The sequence below is a fragment of the Balearica regulorum genome, chromosome 6 (genome assembly GCF_011004875.1).
Source record: "Balearica regulorum gibbericeps isolate bBalReg1 chromosome 6, bBalReg1.pri, whole genome shotgun sequence".
Classification (NCBI taxonomy): Eukaryota; Metazoa; Chordata; class Aves; order Gruiformes; family Gruidae; genus Balearica; species Balearica regulorum.
The window spans coordinates 16,499,153-16,519,533 of NC_046189.1; positions in this window are offsets into that span (position 1 = coordinate 16,499,153).

Consider the following 20,381-nt stretch of genomic DNA (forward strand, 5'->3'; position numbering starts at 1 on the left):
GTGGCCAGCCAGTCATATTGGTTGTATTAGTAGGGTGGTTTAAGCCACTGCTGCAGCTTTAGGAGCTTTCTCAGGCAACAGCCTTAACTTTCTACAAGAAGTGGCAAGAGTCTGCAAAGTTAAAGCCTATGCATCTACCTTAAAATGGAAGCAGAAATCCATTTCCCCAGCACTGATCTCCTGCTAGAGTTCAGGGATCTTGGTCCAAATACTCTTCTGCCTATGTCCTGAGGGGTCCATCTTAAAAAGAGCTACATTAGAGTAAACTGGATTTACTGGTGCCATAAATGTCAACATACAGCATCATGTGAACAAGATGACCATACAGTTCTACACAGGATGATATATGGTCCTTCAAGATTTAATATTTCAACTGCAATTATGAGGTAGTAATTACTGCTGAGATTTTCATGTGTTATTTTTTGCTTTTGGAAGGGGTGTGAAAGGAAGTCGCTGGGAAAAAAACAAAAACAACTTGCCTTCCCCATAGCTGTTCAATTTGGAAAAAGCAATAGTTTGGGTCTTTAATTGTTCTGTCAACATTGCTTGCCTGTCATACACCCCACTACTAGTGAGAAGAAAGGAAAGAAAAGCACTGTAAGAAGAACGTACTCATTCTGAATGTCTGTCATTTCTCTGCATAACCTGTACTACTCCCTTTTTGATTCCCTAACTTGGAAGGCATTTGTATTAAATTAAGCCTTGTGTATGGGCTGAGGTTGGGTGACTGATCACATGAGTGCTTTCACTGTGTTGCAAATACAAGGAAAGCACACATTCCTAAAACTCCTCATGCATATGCCTGTTTCCAGCTGTGTCTGTCCTTGCTCTCCTTTGTAAGCCTGCCACTGCTTATGGAAAAGTGTCTCCAATTCTCTCACTTAGACATAAAAACGATCAGTGGTTGATTTTCTGTTCCTAATTAGAAAGAGTTGAAAGTTTCATTTTGAAATTATCTAAGTACTTAAATATTGGTATTTCAAATTGAAATTTTCTTAACCTTTGTAATTCACATGGAAAATCTAGGGGCTTGGTCAGACCAGAACTATGTCTTCTTTTTCTGTAAGCTTTTTTTTTCCTCCCCCCAACAATGGCAGTGGGCCAAAAAGTCTATTATTCATACGCTGTCATCTGAGAAATTATAGAAGGCAAATATACTGTTACACTTACCCCTAAGATTCTCTTCAAGAAACTTCATCTTCTGTCTGCTGTAAGATATATGTGAGCTTGCAGAAAGAGGATATATTGTCCACTGACAAGTATAATTAAGCACAGATGTCTGAGGCACCAAAAAGCAGCTAATATTAGCAAGGGTCTTAATTTTTATCATTTTGCTTATGTCCTCTTTAGAGATCTGAATTTCATTTAGAATCAGTTAAAGAGGAAGAAGCTTTTCATTTAATTGACAAATAATATCTTCATGCTCACATGATGTCTTTTTAGGAAATACTTTAAAGACATTTTTTCTTCCCTTGAACACTTGTGCTGGTGAAGTAAAGACAGGCTTTCCAAAAGAGCTTTCCAAAAGAGCTTTCCAATATTTAAGCTTATAATGGTGTCATACAATGACTATGGCAACCTGACTACAAGAAGCAAACAACAGGTCATGAAAGTTAACAACAGCTTAACTAATGACTGCACTCTGATTTATAGATAGGTAAGACTGGAAATTAATCATTGTATGTGTATGTGTGATAAATACATTGGATATCCTTTTCTTTCTTAGAATTTTGTCTAAGATATTTGAGTTGCAAGACCAGATCCAACCATAAACAATTAGTTTCGAGTGGAGATGGGCTGTAACCTCTTTCCCCATCCCAAAGGAATTGCTGAGCTTTTGAAATTTTCCCATCTCAAATTCAAACAAAGAGTATTTTCATGTGCCATCTCTGTGTCTTCCATTGAAAAAGTCTGGATCAGCATAGTTACAGCATTTTTCATTATTTTCACATTTAAAAAAAATATTTTAGGTTTGATACAGTTATTTTGACAGGAAAAGGAAATACATATGTTCAGAGAATTTCAACATTACAAATTATTTAGTTTTCATTTTTTTCAAAATGAGTAATTTCTTTAAATTGACCCTTTCCTGCAATTAATTTCCATTTCAACATATTAATCTCTCCACAGAAAAATTCCTGACCATCTCTTGATATTGTGAGTTTCTGGGGTTTTTTTGTATTTCTATTCTTCTATAGGTTCCACATGTCTGATGAAGAGATTGGGTGTAATGGAAGTAGAACAGAATCCGTAAGAACTTTGCCTAGATTTATTTATTAGCTGCAAAGCAACTTTAAGTTAAACATTGGTCTGTTGCTTCTGCTAGGCAAGATAAACCAGAGGACAAACTAAAAGCACAAGCTTTGGTTATTTAACCAAAGCAGACCAAAGAAGATAGTTTTTCTGACAAGAAGCATCTGTTCTGTACTCAGGTATGAATTTATACAGCACTTATCATCACTAGACCAAAATCATTTGCACATAGGATAGTTTCAATTTGTATCAGTCTTTGAGTATGTACATATATCAACACAACGAGACCAGTATGTTACACTGGACTGCCTTAATAGTTGTTATTTTCCAAAGGTGTCCATTCAAGGGCACTTGAATGACTGAATATTTTGAGAGGAGTGGGGGTGTCCTTTGCTCTCTATATCTTTTCTCTCTTTTTTTTTTTTTAAATAATTTGTGACCAAAAATAATTTGTGTAAGCGATTGGTGAAAGCTGGAGAATTAACTTGTGACGACAACTATGTTTCAGATAGGAAGCAAACTCATAAGACCCCCTTATTTCTTGAAAAAAAACCTGAACCAAAACAGTTGTTGGAAGAGAACTGTTGAAAGGAAACATCTGGAGGAAATGCCAGTCCAATTTCAATCTTGTCTTCAGGATACCATAACTTAGATTTTCCAGGATGTGATACTGTGCTTCATCAGGCAACATCACAATGAGATCATACCTCTGAATATGGACTCCAGGCCACCTTTATGAAGCATGGTAATCATTATGTCTGATTCTGCTTCCTGAGAGAGTATATTAGAAATATTTCTTATCCATTGGTTATTTCTTTAATGCTAGCATGGAATCCTAGATATGCAGAAAAATGATTACTTCACAAACTCCAAATCTATGTGAAGATGGAAGCAGGCATCTCTAACCAGGAGCCAGCCCTGAAATGTCAACAGAGTTGCAGAGAAAAGCCTAAGACAAGCCACAGCTAAATCCAGGACAAAATTATGCTATGAAAGAGTTATGGTAGAAGCCAGTGAAAATTCAGTGATTTTTGTATAGCCATATGTAATGTGAGACTTCTGGAGTTTTTCAGAGGAGATGAATAAAAGAGATTGGTCTAACTTATTATGTATGTTATGTATGTATATTAATATTCTTCTGGCATTCCTTCCATGGATGCTCTTAGTATGATTACAAAACCCATCCATTTCCCGTAATGTGTCTTCATAGTTTTATTAACCTCTTTAAAAATTAGGGAAAACAAAAATTTTCTGGCAAGTTATCAGAGCTCTAGTTGGTAAAATGTTGACTTAAAATGTCTTTGGTACTGGCATTACCTTCATAAGTTATTTGCTAGCTGTGTATCTATGATTTCATAGTAATCAGGTCCAACAAAAGTTTAGACCCTCAAATTATAAATGTAAAGAATTTTTGTTGGCTTGCAGGAACAAGACCGATCTGAGTATCAGTGTCGTGTAGTCAGCAAGAGAGGTTTTTTTAAAGTTACAGTCTCATAATCAAGGAAAATGTTGTAGTATTGAGACTAGTCAGAAAACAAAGTATGTGAAGAATATACTACTAAGAGTTCATTCACTTACAGGTAAACTTAGTTGTCCCTGTTCCTGGTTTTTGCTGAAATACGCTGTGTCTATTTACATGTCATTTTGGTTTTTTTTTCTGTATAGTGATCTACATAATAGGCACCATAAAAATGTTACAAGTCATTGCTATAAAACCTGTAATGAAATGAAATTATGAGCTGCTGTCCTACTTAATTTCTCTTAGTTGTCTCGGCTCTGTTTTAAAGTACTACATGTAGTAGCTTCAATATTTTCTTTTTTAGATTTGGATTTTGACATGTCCTAATTCTCAATTTCTTTCAGAATTGTTGTAATCATAGCTAGATGTATTTGAAATGTATGTAGCCTTTTGTGCACTTGTAAACTCTACAGACTCAACACCCAATAGACATGTATGAACATTGTACATATGTATTTTAATCTCATATTCCCATGGGTAGGTCTTCTGTTGCAAAATGGACCTGGACCATTCATAGAATACTCTTATACTCTTTCTTTAACTTATTCTAAAAATTTACACACCCTATATATACATAGGGATCAGGTCTGAAAAAAGTTTTTCGCCTTTTTCAGTCAGTGCTTACCATACCTGAGCAGGTACCCCACAGTATAGTCTGCGCTCAGAAGAGAATACCTGGACTTCATTGCTCCTCCTGTTATCAAAGAATATTGATATTCGTCTCTTCGTTGCTGAAATACATCACTCCCAAAACAATTGTGTGTTACAGCAACACAATAAGCAAGATGCTTGAACAAACAAAAGCTTCAGCAAAAGAGCCTTCTTATAAAAACAATATTATATTATAATTCTAAGACATCAGTGATTTCCTAAGGAAGCAGTAAGATCTACCATGTTTTTTCCTTTTAATGAGACAGTACTTCCAAAAGTCAAGGAGAGGCCATATGTTTGTCTTCCACATAGTTGTGGTTTGCCTCCAACTAAGTGTGCTCATCTTCTTTGTGGGGGAGAACCGTAAAGACACATGTATCAGCTATTTTACACCAAATGCACAAATGTTTATATAGGAGTAGAATGAACAGTGAAACTGATTATTTAATAACTCAAATAGCACAAATGATTCAGAAAATCACTCATGTCCTGGAGGACTATGCAAGTGTGTGTTCAGCTGTAGCACAGCCCTGAATTTTAGTGAACTTAAAGTTCAGCTCATACACGAATATCCCGATGAAAGACTCAGTGACCTAATTTGTACCAGCTCCTAGCTTTTGTTTTGAAACTGGTTGCTCCAGCTGTATTTGTTTTCCCCACCTCTTGCACCAGAAGGCTCAAGGGGTGGCCAGGTCCTCCGCGTGTTCCACATATTCTGCTCTCCCATCTCTTCCCCAAGCTGAAGAGGCTTGGCCTAATTTGTATCTCCTTGCACGGAAGCCATTATGACTTTAGGAGTTCTTACTGAAAGGTCTTTTTGGGTGTCTGTGGCAAGGTGCTGGCAGCAAGGCAGATGCAGGGTGGCCTGTGTGGGAGCAGGTCAGGGGCTGCCCTGTGCCAGACACAGCCAGTTCCAGCCAGCTCCAGCCAGCTCCTCAGTGGAGTCCCTGCAGGCTGGGCCAATCAGCGGAGCTGGCGGCGCCTCTGGAAGTATCTAACAAAGGGCAAAACGCTGCACAGGCAGTGAGGAGGAAGAGTGAGAAACAGCCCTGCGAACACCAGGGTTAGGGAAGGAGGAGGGGGAAGAGGTGCCCCAGGTGACAGAGCAGAGACTCCCCTGCAGCCTGTGGAGAGGAAAGTGACCTAAAAGATATCCAGAGTGCAGCTCTTGGAGGGCCCCACCCTGGAGCCTGTGGATATGCCCTGAAGGAACTGCAGACTGTGGAGAGTCCACGATGGGGCAGTTTTCCTGACAGGAACTGTGGCCATGGAGAGCCCATGCTGGCGCAGGTTCTCCTGACAGGAACTGCAGCCAGTGTAGAGCCCCTGCTGTAGCATATTTTCCTGACAGGAACTGTGGCCCTAGACAGCCCGTGCTGGAGCTGGTTCTCCTGACAGGAATTCTGGCCCAGGAGAGCCTACACTGTAGCAGATTTTTCCTGACAGGAACTGTGGCCCTAGACAGCCCGTGCTGGAGCTGGTTCTCCTGACAGGAATTCTGGCCCAGGAGAGCCTACACTGTAGCAGATTTTTCCTGACAGGAACTGTGGCCCTAGACAGCCCGTGCTGGAGCTGGTTCTCCTGACAGGAATTCTGGCCCAGGAGAGCCTACACTGTAGCAGATTTTTCCTGACAGGAACTGTGGCACATGGAGATCCCACACTGGAGCATGTTCTCCTTACAGGAACTGCAGCCATGCTGGAGCTGGTTCTCCTGACAGAAACTGTGGCCATGGAGAGCCCACACTAGAACAGGTTCTCCTGACAGGAACTGTGGCCTTTGAGAGCCCACAGAGGAGCAGGTTCTCCTCAGAGAAACTGTGATCCTGGAAAGCCCACACTGGAGCAGCTTTTTGCTGACAGGAACTGTGGTCCTGGAGAGCTCATACTGTAGCAGAATTTTCCTGACAGGAACTGTGGCCCTGGACAGACCATGCTGGAGCTGATTTTTCTGACAGGAACCGGGGCCCTGAACAGCCCATGGCAGAGCTGGTTCCCCTGACAGGAACTGTGGCCCTGGAGAACCCTCACTGTAGCAAGTGGTCCTGACAGGAATTGCAACCATGCTGTTCTCCTGACAGAACTGTGGCCCTGGAGAGGCCACGTTGAAGCAGGTTCTCCTGACAAGAACTGGGGCACATGGAGAGGAATTGCAGCCCATGGAGAGGACCCACACTGGAGCTGGGGAAAAATGTGAGAAGAAAGGAGAGGCAGAGAGGGACTGTTACATCCTCTCAGTAACCTTGCATTCCCCATCCCCCTTGCACCTCTTGAGTGTGGTTGGGGGATGTAGAGGACCTGGGAATTAAGGAGTGAAGTGGAGCTGGGGAAAAAGTTGTGGTGGTAGGGAAGGTGATGTTTTAATGTCTTTCTTTGTCACTCTCTATATCTATTTTAAATGGCATGAAATTATTTTTCCCCAAGTCAATTCTTCTTTTCCTGACGACAGTAACTTGTAAGTAATCTCCCTGTCTTTATCCTGACCCACAAGCTTCTTCATCATACTTTTTCTCATTGTCCTGTTTGAGGAGGGGGAGTGAGAGAGCAGCTGGGTGGGTGTCTGGCAGCCTGACAAGGTCAACCCACCACAAATTCCAGACCTTTTCCAATTCCACAATACTACTTTCAGTTTGAAGAGACTAGGGCTGTAAAATTCGAGGTATAATCAATATTCAGGGCAATATTCAAGGTATCAGTGAATGGATTTATATAATATAATGAAAATGTTCTCTATTTAACTCTCTTTCCTAAAAATAATTTGGCTTTTTGCTTTTTTCTTTTTTTCTTTTATGGTGCAGCTTACCATGAGATCATGATGAAAGAAGGCTTAATCAAGGTCTAGTACCTGTAGAATAGTCAAGCTAGTTCTTCATAACTAAGTGGTAAGAAACCACACATTATTTGATTTTTCCAGACTTTAAAATGATGTGGAGTTTCTCATGTGATATATGAGCAAAGGGTCCAGCTCTTGGTTACACAAATATTTCCCTGGGGTTTACAGCTATTTCAAGCTCAGTATTATACCTTGTGATCTTGGCTCTGATAACCCTTCCCTACCATATCTTCTGCATGAGAATCCTTCCTAGGCTGTACAGAGGGTTGAGGAGTTCAAAAAGGGCTGAGGATCTTGTCCTAAATATGTGAATTTGTGTCAGTTTTAGATAAGGTGATTGAAGAATTTACAGCATAGTATTTATTACATAATGATTAGAGATATGAAAATGCATCATAATTTTAAGAACAAAGGATTTTCTTATTTTAGGCAAAGTACAGTTATTTTTGTATGATCTGTCATAATTTTAGAGCAAGTGAAAAGATGTACTAATAAAAAACCCACACCTATATTTAAGCATCAGTATAAGCCATGTGTAATAGCACTTAAAATTTTATATAAAAAGTGATATGGGTATTAACCTACCACATAAGAAGAGAATAAAAATAACTGTGCCATCTTCTTTCTTGCAACATATCTGAACCATAGTTTTCTCTTTATTCTCACAGTCAAGATTATTTCATGTACAAAAACTGACCATAAATGAGCACACAGTTTGCATCATAGACATGCCTGTGGGATGATAATAAGACATAAGATCTGTTTTGAGAAATAAGTGTTGCATATCTAAAAATTTTCTTTCTGCTCACTGAGATCACAAAAGGCAGTTCAGAGAAAAGTAAAACAGAATTTAAGTGTCATCACAGATGGGTAAAAATAAGATGTTGAATATGTATTTTGTGTAGCTAAGACAAAATTCTATGTTTCTCAGAAAAACAAATTCAGATCTAGAGCTAACATATGCTGAACATCTTCAGCAATGGGCCATGTCTCTGTAACCCTTAGTAGCCATAAAAGCTGTTTGGCATTTCACTTAATAAAACAGAGATTTGCCAATACTATTCATTATTTAAGGTGAGACTCAGTTTGAAATTCTAGCTCTTTTAATAGCTAATGAAATTTTTTCATTGTTTTCAACTAGCCCACAATTTTGCCCATCTGTGTATTTGTCTGGGACTGTGTGAAGACTGAAGCATAATCATTAGATAGAATCAGATTAATATGCTTTGCAGTGTGATTTTTTTTTTAAGTTTTATGTCTAATGAAAATTGATCTTCTAATTAAAATCCCCACAAAAATTCTGGCATACTTACTTAAAATATGATTACTTAGCACGATGTATGAAAAATAGATTATATATTTAAATAAGTTTTCCCAGGATCTTTCTATTTTGAAATGATAATGTGTTATTATGTCTTTACTATATTGTATTCATATCATCAACCTTCTGTTTTGTAAAAAGAAGTTACATTTTTCCTTCTTGTTAAGTAGAATGAAGTATAATATTGTACAACTCTTTCTGAGCAGAAACTTTGTTTCTGCTATAAATGTATAGCAATTACTATCAGGAACAAGTCACTAAACATTCCCCTTTGTGTCCCAGTGAGTCATATGTTGACAGCAAAATTTTCAAAGCCAAGAGTAAAGGTCTTTACAAACATAAAATGTATGAAAATATAGAGTTAAAAGGGCAGTCATCAGTTTTAAGAAAAGAAGCTAAAGGATGAATTTGCTTGTGATATTTTTATCTGTTCCAGATCATTTTGACCATTGCCGCTTAATCATTTTCAAAGTTATAGCTCATCTGAAATGGTAAATAAGGTTTACATAAGCAAACCTGACAATCAACCAAATTTTTATATATTGGAAAGCTTATGAGTTAGGTATATCTCTGCATGAATACAGTTATAGCCTTCTGAACCCAACTCGATCATGTGCAGAGATGTCTGCATTGCTTTTCCATCTTTCTTGTCTAGATTCAGTCATTTATTTACTTCTAGTTTTCAAGACCAATAATGTCTACATTTTGAAATTAAAAATCCAAAACTTAGACTTGTATCACCTCCTTTTTCAGAAGCTTTTTGAGTATTGACATTGTGTTGGCTGCTTGTTCATCTTTCATGATTTAGATCTTGAAAATGTCATTAGATGCAGTTTATAAAGACTGTGAAATCAAATAGCTCTAGTTTTACATATTTCCAGGGGGCCTGATGTTTTGAAATTAAGGAAGCCACATGTGTCGGTCCAGTAGTACAATTCTGCTCCAAAAAAGATACTTGGGTCCGGTGTTCATGGTCACTCAGTTTGATACAACCATAAAATGCTAAATATTTTTTAAAGAATTCTCCATGAGACTTTTCCATAGAGAGGGCAGTCTAGTGTTTCTGAAATCATTAGGAGTCTGCAATGACTCTTGGACTTCAGGCTTACCTAGATGCATAGAGAAGAATAGAACAATCCCAAGTGTTAATGGTAGTAGATGGCTGCTTTCCACAAGGGAAAAGAATTGCAGCTTTTCAAATGTCTCCGTGTTTAAAGGAAAAAAGTGGCTGATGGAAACCTCAGTGCAAATGTTAGTGTTCCCTGAAGCTTGTTTTATTGGTTTGCTCTTCTAGAAACTGCCTTCTGAAATGAACTTTTCATTGTTTTCTATTAATCATTGTTTATGTCTGCTCACTGTTAAGTATAAGCAATAGGTAATTATTCACAAGGGATGTTGCTTTTCCTTAGTTTTCATATTCATTTGTACAAAAGATAAAGCAAGAAGAAGTATTGACATTAAAATTTCAGAGCAAAAAAAGTCATCTGGAAACAAAAACATTTCACTTGCAATCATTAATTGTTTGGGGTCTGTTACTGTAATTAGTCCTTTAAATACAGGAAGGTAGATGTAGAATGTAGATACAGATGTAGCTATAGATACAGATGTATACATACACATACGCACATACGCCCATGAAAGTGAAAATACTATCCTTTAAAAGAATTTAAACTGGTGCCTATGCATCTTTTAAAATCTACAGCATGGCAAACTGTATTTAACAAGAGCTCTAGTCACTGAAAAGAGAGAATGCAGCAAGCACTATGCTACTTACGAGTGGGGAAAGGCCTGTCTACGTCTGGGGTGATATCTGAAGGACAGATTCATAAGCACAAAGGAAGTGTCGTGCATAGTTCCGGTATTTCGATCAAAATTGCGGCTCTGGATCTAATCAGTTGGGCGCAGGGTCTGACTTCAATAGACGCATGTGTATGAGTAAGTAACTGTTTGCCATCTTAGGCTGTAACAGCCAGCAGAGATTATAATGAGCTGTGACTTGAAGAGAAATACACCATAGTAAATCATGCAGATCATATATTAAAAACTTTAAGATGAAGCAATACAGTTTGTTAGGTAGACTGCAGACTTTTATTCTATGTCTCAAAGCTAAATAATATATGCCTAAGGGATGGTGGGGGATGAAATATCAGTGGGGTTAGACTGATTTACAGTAGCTGAGAATCTGGTATGGTGAATTATTTCCAATCACTCCTTGAGCAATAGATATGTATTTTTATCTTTCTAAAATATTTTCCTCTCCACTTGCCTCTGTTCAGCAGGGGTTGCTGACATTAAATATTTGAGAGCAATTTTGCCACGAGTAGGGCTAGTTTCAGTGACAGCTGAAGTTTTCCCATAAACTTGTGTGGATTATGCAATTTAAATGGACAGAATTCAATTGTAGCTGCCTGTCATGTTGATCAGAATCACAGTTACTTTTTAGAGAGTATTTTTGTAGTCTTTGTACATATGATCTCTGCAACTCAGAGTGTTTGCATACCACGCAGCATCTGGCTCAGTTTTTACAGGATCTTAACAGATGCAGTCAGGAACAATGTATAACTCCCTGAAGTCTAAAAATAATTGCACTTCAGTAATCTCTTGTGCTATAATCACTATCCTATACAAATATAATAATCATATAGCATTGGAAATGACTCTGAAAAATCAGAGGAAATGCCCACAGCATGTAGCCACTAAATCTTTTATTTAACAAAGAAGAAATATTAGCGATAGAGAATACTTAAATAAATATATTGACATTTTTGTGTCAGAATAGTTTTAACTTAAGTCATGTTGGAAAGATTTTGAATATCAAATCAGCTCTCCATATAAAAGCTGTAAATGACATATTCACTTAAACGATTGCTGTGATTTAGCCTGCATTATTTTATGTTAAGGCACTTACAAAATCGCTTCTATTTTTGTCATATCAAAAAGAAAGAAAACTGTGTTTCTTTTACGTCTGCAGCATAGATACACCATTGTAACATACTGGAAGGAAGTCTAAATTCATCAAGCCACATGTTGGGCTCATACTTTTAGTTCTTCCACAAAAGTATCATTGACTGAAGTGAATGTTTTGCATGACTAGATGAAAGTCAGAGAGAACAGGATGAAATGCCTGATGAAACAGACTGCTTACAGTAACTTTAAAATAAATATAATGTCTAACAACTGTAAGGAACTCCAAGTACAAAGCGTGCGTTAACCTTTTTAGATCCATGCAGCAGATCCAAAATTAAATCCCATCCTCAAGGTGATTGCTGAAAAGAAGAAACAATTAGGTACTGAAAAAAAGAATAGGCACTGAAAGTGCCTATTTATTCTTCAGCCATTCATCAGTAAAAACATGTTTTGGGATATCATTTTGTTGTAAAGAGAATCTTAAAGCTCACATTTCTCTAGGTTTTCCCTTTCTTCTGTCCTGAAGTTTTGACAGGCAGGATGAGAGGATTATGGCTGTTGTCTGGGATTCCCAGGGCTGCAGCCATTGGAACGAGAAACTGCTGGTATAGTAGCCACTACTGGGCTATATCCATTGGACTAATAACCACTACGTGTAGTTTTTTTATGCATGGCATGTGTAGTGAGATGAAAAATGAGCAAAATTAAGAATGACATTAGGTGTGACACTTCAAGTTAATACAAAGGCCAGTGGCTTCAGGCCAAGCATGAAACAGGTGTCTGAAATACTGTGCTACTGAGGAAGGATATAGTAATTCCCGCACACATATAAGCAGTCAAAGTGAGACCAGGCTCTGTGGACAGCGTATATGAACAGCATCAAGCACATGTCTCCCCTATTACTTGAGACTTGTATGTCAAGGAAAAAGGAAATGAAAATTTTGTTAGGCAGTTCACTCAAACCAGAACGAGCTTTGAAATCTGAGATCTCCATATATTACCAGCAAAGATGTCTCTAGTTAGTCAGATTTCCCCTGCAACACACACACACACGCACAAGAAAAAAAAAATCCTGGAATTAGATCTCTGTCTAATCACTTAGAGATTCTAAAGGAATCTCTAAAGGAATTCTAAAGGCAAATGATTTTCAGGTATGCTCAGTTTATGAAACAGAGATCATCTAATTAATGTTGAAATAGCATGTGACTTCAGTGATCTATCACATATAATTATGTGCAAGTAATAGCCTTACATTTCAGATAATCCATAGGCAGTAATTTGGACGTCAGTGAACAGTGATGAGTAATAGGCAAATTTTGCAAGATCATTACTGGTTTGTGGTTCAGTTCTAACAGGGAAAATGACATGTAGTAAACACTGTTAATTTTGAACAGTTCATCCAATTCTACTAAAAGGCTTCTTGGGGAAAAGATGAGAAGGTTTCTATTCTCATTTTCAGCAATTCAGTTATGTATTGCAAATAACTTATAGATACCAAGTCAGGAACATGGTCCCTTACAAAACGAGCAACTCTAGCTGTGTGTGTACAATAAAACATTCTTTGGTGACAGCATTAATCCAAAAAAGCCAGATGTATAATATTTTCTTCTTTGCTTTTCTTGTCAGTTTCACATGGTTCCAGTTTTCATCTCTTAAAGGTTTTTGTTTTCATAAGCAAGGTACACTGGAGAGCGCTCCAAATTATCTGACATCCTTTAAGTAGTGTCTTTCTGAGATTTCAGAAATTTAGAATGAAGTCCTAGAATCCGAGAGGTGTACAGTAGCATAAATTATTGTTAACAATGTTTATTATGGATACTGAATACAACATTCAGCCTGTAGCTAGTAATGTTGTTTGTCTTTTTTGCATATTACACAAGTCTGCCCTTTCATCTTTTGAATAGCACACAGCTGTTCTTCAGCCATCTTTGACTTCGAGGTTTGTTGCTTGACAAACTTTGCTTAATCTTTTTTATCATCTTGTGTTAGAAAAATAGCAGATGGTAGGGATATTTATCTGCTCTTTTTGTGGACCCTATTGCTGGATGACCTGCCAAGTTTAAGTATGTTCTGATATCCATGCAGAATCAGGTTTCTTCCTATAGGAAGAAATATATATTTTAGATTCCGGAGCTAATTTCTTCTTAACTAGACTTTTTGTGAAATGAATTTGCTGATACTTAAAGGATCTCAGAGGGGAATGACAGGACAAATGCATTCTCAGCAGATGAAATGAACTATTTCTATTTGGATAGATCTTTCTGGCCTCCTCAAAAGGTGTGGTTTGACTTTCTCCAGCTCCTCATGCATAATAAGCATAGATTCTAGCTAGCTTATGTTTCCAGTGATGTGCTAGAACAAAGGCTCCTGTCTTGCAAACACCTTCTTTCAAGGTGAGAGGACACTAAAGGATATAAAAGGCACTAAGGCAGGTGCAGGCAAATCAGCAGTTCAGCCTGTACAAAGCAGAGGAACTTGTGAAGCACCCGAACTTGGAACTCCCATTTGAGTATTGCAATATTTATGCAACAGAAATGTCTGTTTTCAAACTTTAGAAAATTTTAATTAAAAATAGTAAAATAAGAGAATTCTGTTTCTAGTTTTGGCGACGTTTTCTAAGGGAAAGGAGTAGAAGGGATGGAATGTTCTTTTTCAGATTACTTTTACCAATGCTTCTCCTTTCTTATTAGCAATTCTTTGTTCCTACTGTCTTCTGACTTACCTTAAATTATGCCCTGAGAGAATCTAAACTGAGCTGCCCTATAGTGTGTGTAGCTGAATACTTCTTGAAAAAATCCAGAGGAAAGATGTCATTCCACTTTTCCACAAGGAAGGGAGGACTGAGATTGTTAGCATTTTCATTCCTATACCACCTTGGGAGTGGGATAAAATTTCCTGAAAGTCTGGATGTAACTGAGAGACTTCAGTTATATGAAACAACAATAAATTGGGATGGTTTGTTAGAGAATAAATAGTTTCAGTAGATTTTTATTTTAATTTGTTACTCTCAGGAACATAAATGAGTCTAGGAGTGGAAAAAAATTACAAAATCTAGTTGCATAACTTATTTTAGTTGACTTCTTTTATTGAAATCACAAGAATATTTTCATTATAAAACCTAGTTCATCTAAGTAGATAAATTCAAGATATACTTCTTTCCTCTTTATTTGTTTCCCCTTATATTTGTTTTCAGTATCAGTTTAATGCAGTTGCAGAGCTCTCTTTCACAATCCAAGAGCAATGCTTTTCACAAGACCTTTTGGTAGAAATTCTGGTAACAGGAAGCTTGAAGTAAACAAAGCCCAAACAGAAAAGAGTTTTGCAAGGGACTCCATTTACATACATGGTTGGATCCTGACAGAGAAAAGAAGGCTTTTGGAAAGGGTTAGGGAATTTCAGAAAAACAGTTATGGTTTATTACTAATATTTATTTTATTTCATATGACTGGAAAAATTCTGCTATGTTATATTCCAACTCATACGAACAATTACTTTCTAGTTAAATATTTAAACTGAAATTTTCTAACTTGTTTTTGACCACATCCTTTAGCTCCTATGAGCTTTTTAGGGATACAGTCTTATAACCCTCAAGTGCTTTTGAAAATCTTGTTGTTAATTTAATATACTTTTTTCTATGTCTTTAGTGTAATGTACTTGCTAGCAAAACTTTTTATAGCATGCAAACATATGATTTTTGAAAGTTTTACCTTGCATATCTGAAGGATTATTCTCTTATCACAGAAAAAGAAAAGAAAATATAACCAATACTCTGTTTATTGGTCTTGGACAAGAAAATAAAAATAATGAGACTATTTCTTCATCAGTACCAAATTTATTTCCTGCTGACTATGGGTAAAAGAGGACTTAAAATCCTTTAGATATAGTACTGAGCAGAGAAAGTGCTTATAAATGAAAGTTATATACAAAGTTAGTGAAGAACAAAGAGACTATTGTATGTAAGTGGTAAAGTGAGCTGATTTCTGAAGGACGCAATAGAAAATGGGTGGGAGAATGGGGTAGAGGAAGAAGTTCATGATCTGGTTTATAATTTTTTTCTGATGTGTTCAGAGCTTGTATCAGAGTTGTTAGATATGATTATGGTTGTTAGCAACAGAAATTAGGATGAAGTTACATGATCTGGAAAAACAGGAATGATTTTCTAACCCAAAGGTCTGGGCATGTCACATACCTGTGAGTTAGAAATGGATCTAGGTGGAGGTAGTCCAAGGTAAAGGCTTCAGTATCAGCAGCCCCCCTAAAATGTATGGAGATATCAGCTTGCATGAGTATATGGAACAAATCTAAAACTATGCAAGCCATTTTGTTTTTGAACTAGAATAAAAGAATGCAGCTTATTTATCCGAGAGCTGTTCCCAGTTACCTACAGTGGTCCATTTCCTCTCTGAAGACAAGAAAATAATTTGAGGTATGTGCATTATTACATCTAGTTGTGCTTATCTACATGATAACATTCTACCCTACATGAAAAGTCTCCAGATGACATCTGCTGTAAATATGACTGTAGTACTGAACAGGAATTAGATACAGGAAAAAAAGGACAGAAAATGTTGAGGCTGATCCAGTATTTCCTCAGTTATCTGTAGCAATTTTTTCTTCCAATAAGTATAATACAATAGCATTAGGTGGAGAAAGGAATGAAAGACACACAGGAAAGTATTTAATCTACATATAAATTATTATCTAGGAGGTAATATCTGGCTTACTCATGGAAGATACCTCTAATAAAATGTTTAATTTCTTGCTAGCTATAACAATTGTTTTCTTATATTAATTAACAGTTTTGTAACAATGAAATATTAATGAGAACAAACAGGATGAACATTTCTGTAGTTACTTTGTTAAATATTTCTAAAAATATACAAAGTGGATAGCTACCGTATTAAATTAAATTACCACCATTTGTGATAAATAGAACATATTATGTAATAATGTGATTTTAAGTTGTTTAAACAATCCAGATAAATGATGGAGGTGAGACCCTGGAATTTTCCCATTGAATTCAAAAGAGATGAGGGTACTGCTGAAAAACTTAATTTAGTAAATGAATATCCATGACATACATATGGAAAATAATTTGATGTGAAACTATCATTGTTGCAAGAGCAATTTTACTGGAATATAAGAGAGAACTGAACAAAAAAAGGAATTCAGAAGTTACATGGAAAAGGTAGAAAGAAAAACTGTCTCAGTCACAAGCAGAAATTACTGGATCTGACTAGAAATTTTCTGTCAGAGTACTTTTCTGCTGAGAAGTGCAGTTTTAGTTTGGTCAAACAGACTGAAATTTTTAGTGTTCAACTGGGGAAGTAAAATAGAAAGATGCGACTCCTTGGACTTGTGAATCCTTGCATGGTCACCCAGTGGAGCCACTGTGGAACCAGGGCTACCTCAAAGACAGGGACCTCAGTCCTGAGGGAGGCTCGTTCCACTGTGTCCTGGGGACTTTGGTTACTGCAGAGCTGCTGCCTTTCTGAGTGGGATGGTTGGAGGCCTACAAAGCTGGGTGGCCTGCTGGGACAGTCAAAGGCCCACTCGGTGGGGCCACCTCATCCTCAGGCCCTTGCTCCATGGATTCCTGCCTGTCCACTTCAATGACCATGCCAGGGGGTCAAATGGTTTAATAAGGCCCTTGGTGGCTTTTCCTGACTATCCAATTTAGAAATCAATAAATCATGGAAAAATAGTTCACTAGGGGCACAACTCCTCAGAGTTCCAACCCCATGCAGAAGACTAAGCCGGGGATGGGAGTACTATACCTGGAAGTCTGGGTGGATGTATTGCATGTTGGAGCAAGCATCATGCTCCCTTGAGTTGTGGGGCAAGGCCCTGGCTGTTGTGTGTCTGCACAGAGTATGTGCATATTGCGGAACAGAAATCTTATAGCAAAAATCACCATCTACTTGCTATACCCGTTCTGCCTAGAAGACAAGTTGGACATGTTGTGACACTGAGTGATGCGGTTTGGTTTCCGCTGCTGCACTCTTAATGCCCCGTGACAAACTGAAATTAGCTGATACTTCTAAATTGGACTGAATGGACCTTCAAATATCTTATTTTCCTGTTCAAAGTTTCAAACAATTCAACTACAAAATATATTTATTCAGTATTAGCAAAAATATCTGTTGCTGCTTAATTTAAAAAGAGAACTAAACAATAGATCATTATTAAAATATTTTAAAAAATTAAAGACCAGGCAATCCAGGAAAGAAGGCACTCCTAACATTGCTTAAGTTCTGAGACAGAATTTTGCAACTCTGCTACCAATTTCTAATCTTTGGGATTTTTTTCTATAATATATGAGTAGAAACAGATGTTTTCCACTACCAACATCTGATCTGTGTGTGAAGAATTAAGGGCATTATATACTGTCAAAGCAATGACTCATATTTAACCATGCAGACTCCTGTTAGCTCCAGACAGAACTACAGTGGTAAGCATCTGCATATTGTCCTCAAACCTTGGAGTAACCTAATATGACAGTCAAGTATCTATAAATGATATATATGTATTTAAAGAAACAACTTGGTTAATTTCAATAATTCCAAACAAGGGCAAAATTTAGTTTCCAACAGTGTTAGAGCCATGGAATAGTTTGGGTTTGCATGATTCAACAACAATTGCAGGTATCAATCATACATTTTTAAGATAAGCTTGAATCCTCTTAAGTATTCCAGTGCATTCAGCTTCTTTTTGTTCTGCGGGCCAGCCCCAGGGTGGGCTTAAAGGGCCTCTTCTACTTCAGAGGATCACAGTCTGATACACTGTTTTTGTTGTCCTTACTCTGTTTCCCTTCTCGACATGGACCCAAGAAACTAGAAAGTCAAAAAGTCAGCATTTCTCTTCAAGTTTCCTCAACCAGCCAGGCTGGAATGCCCAAGGAAAAAGGCATTTATCAATGATAGCTATGTTATTGCTGTCTCAGTACTGATCTTCTTGGCCATTGAGTTAGAATAAATTGTGGCATGGACAGAGACTGTGTAAATCAGCCTCAGGGTCATGACAGACCAGAGCCAGCCTACAGCTCTTATCCCTCCACAGGGATGTTTTATGTAAAGTCCCCCTGGATGTAGCATATTTAATAAATATCAAATCTGATGCTGTTACTTACAGTCATAAAGCAACAATGGCTTGTTATATATGGCCTTTGTGAAAGCTCAGTTTTGCACATCCAAGTATTTGCTCTAAGTTCCCTGTAGTTCTTATAGTCAAGATTGGTACTAACAAGAGGAAATTCCCAAGAGCAGCAAAGTTGCTTGAATTGAAAAGAATGCTGGAAATTACTTTTCTAAACCAACATTTTCCAAAGTCATCGCCATAAATCTGCCAAATACATTCCAGACCAGTATTTTATGACAGAGTATTGCCCTTGTTACACCCAATGGGAAAGGCTGTAATCCATGCCTTCCTTGCATTAACCAAAGAAGCATGCTGAAGGATGTTAATTTAGAAAAGATGAATATGATGTAACATTCCACAGTAATTTGCAGTTTGAATAGTACTCATGTAACAAAACAATAATAAAGGGCCAGATGCATCAATGAGGCCAGTCTTGTTAGCAGATGCAACACTGTAAATCAGGGATTTGTTATCAAAAGGTGCATGTCAGTCAATGGACTATGTTAATTTGTAGTATTTATTAATTAAAAAAAAAAAAAAGTTCTCCTGCAAGTGTTATAACCTGCTGTTTCAGGAGAAACTGAACTATTTCATTTGTTGGAAGAATAGAAATCACAAAATCTGAAATCCTTGTAACTTTCAGGAAAATATGTGGCCAAGAAAGAAGAAAGATTCTGTGAAAGTGTCTCCAAAGTCACTTGGATTGTGTTCCCAGGTGACCCCCTGAGCAGTCACATCAGAGGCCCAAATGGCTCACTCCTAGCTCCAGCCATGTAAATCTGAGGTGTGCCTAAGCTAGAGATGTTGGGTCCATGCTTGCAAAGTTCAACGAGCTTTGTTCATGTCTTCAATAGTCTGGTGATCCGCTGAAACTCTTCTAGCTTAAAAAAACCCAGGCTGCATTCTGCTGTTTGGAGTAATAGGAGAGGAGAGAGACAAGCAGAACAACTATAAATAAAAATAGATGAGGATTAGGAAATACATTATCGTGTCCCTTGCTTTTCCTAAGGTGAAATTAAGCAATGCAGACATACTGAAAGTTGGAGTTTGTTGTGTGCCCTGTGGTGAAGCTCAGAGGCACTGATGTCTTGAGAATGTGAGACTCTTGTGTCTAAGGTGATCCTGGTCTCCCTACCTAACTTCTCCACTCACCAGGTACAAGCTGGGCTAGGTATATCATATCTGGAGAAGGAGAAGAGAAGCTATGGATGTAAATGTATTTGATCCTTAGTTTGCTATAAAGAAAACATTGCTACTTGCTTTGTCAGGGCTTGTGGCAAAGCCATCAACTAGGCAGCACTCTGCGAAGAGATTTTGACAAATTCCTCTCACTGGAGCGTATTTTTCAAAAAAAGCCATATGGAGTTCAGCAATATGGAGAACAGGGAGTGAGGTGATTTTATTTCATAAAGCTCTTGTCTATTATCACCTAGATGATGCCACCGATGACAAGAGGCAGATTTAATCACTCTTAGCTGATCCAGAAGGGCATGTGGCTGCCTCTTCTTGTCTCCCTAGGGCTGGCCCCCTATGCCCTCTGAGGATAGTGCCCTGCTTCTTCAGTATGTCACAGAAGGGACATTAGACTAATGGCTTTCATTGTTTTTCCTGGAAGAGAAGCAAGTTACATGATGAGGGTAAGCTTTCCCTCATCAAGGGAAAATGATGTGAAATCTCCTTCAGGGTAAAGTGTTGAACATTATTCTTCCTCTTTTGGAGTAATTTTGGTGCTTTTTGTGTGCAGAACACAGGCAAGGCTAT